This window comes from Bison bison, unplaced genomic scaffold (assembly GCF_000754665.1).
Source record: "Bison bison bison isolate TAMUID 2011002044 unplaced genomic scaffold, Bison_UMD1.0 scf7180017854008, whole genome shotgun sequence".
NCBI lineage: Eukaryota > Metazoa > Chordata > Mammalia > Artiodactyla > Bovidae > Bison > Bison bison.
The window spans coordinates 8,892-11,828 of NW_011484581.1; the positions used below are offsets into that span (position 1 = coordinate 8,892).

Sequence of the window (2,937 nt, forward strand, 5' to 3'; positions counted from 1 at the left end):
CGCATCAGGTGGCCAAAGTATTGGAATTTCAGCTTCAACATCAGTCCTTCCACTGAATATTCAGGACTGATTTGCTCAAGGATTGACTGGTTGGATTTCCTTGTAGTCCAAGGGACTCTCAAGAGTCTTCTCCAACATTATAGTTCAAAAGCATCAATTCTTCAGCACTCAGCTTTCTTTGTAGTCCAACTCTCACATCCATACACGACTACTGGAAAAACCATAGCCTTGACTAGACGGACCTTTGTTGGCAAAGTAATGTCTCTGCTTTTTAATATGCTGTCTAGGTTGGTCATAACTGTCCTTCCAAGGAGCAAGCGTCTTTTAATTTCATGGCTGCAGTCACCATCTGCAGTGATTTTGGAGCCCAAAAATAAAGTTTGTTTTTAAAATGATGAGGCAGTGCTATATTGAAATAATTTGGTTGAAAATAGTTATATTTCCTATGTGATAATCAGTTAGCTGTGGTCCTTCATTTTAAGGTAAGATCTGTTTGTTTGGCATGTTCTGTATTAGAGGCAAAAACTTCTCCCTAGGCTTTTTCCTCAGAGACATTACTTATAAAGAAAGAGGGGTGTCAGGAGGAAGTGGAGAAAGAATAGAAGGGCTTCAGTAGTGGCTCGGCAGGTGTATGTTGTGTCCCATGCAGGTTCCACCTACTCACAGCACTTTGTTGGATGGTATCAGAATTGCTGCTCTTGAAATTTTTTTAAAAGCTCTTGATATATTAAAACCCTATCTTAGAAGAAACCAGGAAGAATGAACACAGTGTCAGTATTGTAGTCTTTACAAAAAAGCTTCCATGTGCTAACAATTGAAAGGAAGATAATGGTACACATTCAGCAGATAAGTATTTAAATTGAGGCCCCTGTTGGCGAAGACCTGACTTCGGCCCAGATGAGAAGAGAGTAGCAGCTCCCCTTTTTGGTTCTGATCTTGCTGGTCTACTCTCTGCTGACTGGAATGGCACCTATCCTTGTAAAATGCCCCTTTATGTACCACAGCATTCAGGACCACAGCACTGGTACAGATTGCCTTCACCTCTCCAGAGACTCTCAGGATCAGACCCATGATTCCTGACATCTTTTGACACCAGCAAAATTCACTGGTCATCCATTACCCAGAACCCTTGTCTCTGTACTGATTTGTATATCCCTCAATCGCATCCTGTTTCCTCCCTCAACTCTCCCCCGGTCCCCTAGAGCTCCCCCAACTGCCATTACTACTGTCTCTGATGGCCTCACAGTGTGATTTGACTTTCTGCCTCTGGGATTCTCTGCTGATGCCTGAGGTAGCCTCCTTTGTCATATTCTGCCACCTCTGTCTACTACCTGGTAACCATACTGCCTGCCTTTGAGCTCCTTGAGTACAGTGAGTCCTTCCCTCTTCAAATTTTAGCTCATGCTGCTTCTTCACACACAGCAGTTTTTCCAGTCTTTGCTTGGCTGACTGTATACATTCTGATCTGGATTTTGTTCTGCTAATCTCTGTCAGTGCCTGTTTGTTTCCTCTTGACACTTACTTAAATTTGCACTTGTATATTCATTTACTAAGCCTTTTTCATTGATTCTAAGTATACATTCCCCCCCCCAATTCTGAAATTAGGGCACATCTTACCTTGGATGCCCTGATTGCTTCCTGAATGGTAAATAAAATAATGATTTATCTTACAGTCAATTAATTGTGATAATCAATAAAATACTGTGCTTTTGCTGATCTGTTCTCCCTAGTTGATTGTGAGCTCTGAAGGACTCATAGTAGAAACCAGTACCCATTATCATACGTGACACCTACTAGGCACTCATAAATAATGCTGGGATGAATATCATTATCTGGAGACGATGGCCCGATACATCTGAAAATGAATCAGCCAATATATGCCTGTAAATTTTTAATTCAGTTTTTGTGCTTGAGTTTTAATCTTTGAAGATTACCTTATTCTGGAATTGGAGATATTTAAATGTGTCTATTTTGTTCCCCTGTTTATGTAACTTGTCACATTATTGATATATGTACATTCTTATTTAAGAATATTTACTCACCATGTATAGAAAATGAATCCACATTAGTTTTTATCAGGTATCAGCAATTGCCTTTCGTTAGGTGAAAGAATGAGGAAGGTACCAAAGAGTAGCAGACTTGTAAGCTTTAGACAGTTCTGAGTGCTTTTTCATTTTACTTCATCCTCTAAGGAGTGCAGTCTTGGCATACCTACTTCGCTTTTAAGGGAAAGAACAGCGAACAGGCAGCATGAGTTACTAGAGTGCTTTAGGCCAACTCCTTGACAGGGTTCACAGCTAGAGGGAAGGTATGGCTCTCAGTCCTTTGCTTTTTCAGAATCCTGCTACTGGAAACAGCAGTTGAGTCAGCCTGACATAATAAGTAGTTTGCCTTTAGTTGTAATGTTGGGCAACCTGGTTATGAAAATGTCTGCTATGATAAGTCCTTCTCAGTCTCTCACATGCACTTCTGAGGCCCGCAGATCATATTTGCATCTGTCCCCACACTCTTGTACCTAGTCCATGTGTCCTGTGTGATGCAAAAGGAGGACAAGTTGAATAAGAAAGAGGAGAAACTCAAAGTTGCCCAAACCAATGGTGCCATTGTAGAGATGCCCTAAGAGGAAATTGAAATCAGGAAGTTCAAGTATGGCCTTGAAGAACACGGCAAGGTGAAAATGGTGGGAGTGGAGGCTTGCTGTAAACCTATACCATCTGCATCTTCTTCAAGTCTGTCTTTGAGGTGCCTTTCCTGCTGATCCAGTGGTACATCTAGGGATTCAGCCTGAATGCGGTTTACACTTGCAAACGAGACCCCTGCTGCATCAGGTGGATTGCTTCCTCTCTCCCCCCACAGAGAAAAACATCTTCATCTACTTAATGCTGCTGGTTTCCTTGATGTCTCTTGCCTTGAATATCATTGATCTTTTCTCTGTCT

At 41.5% G+C, this 2,937-nt stretch overlaps 1 pseudogene; it reads left to right on the top strand.

The window, feature by feature from the left end:
* Positions 1-2,250: 2,250 nt before the first annotated feature.
* LOC104999979 overlaps positions 2,251-2,937 on the top strand; it is a 2,130-nt pseudogene continuing 1,443 nt past the window's right edge.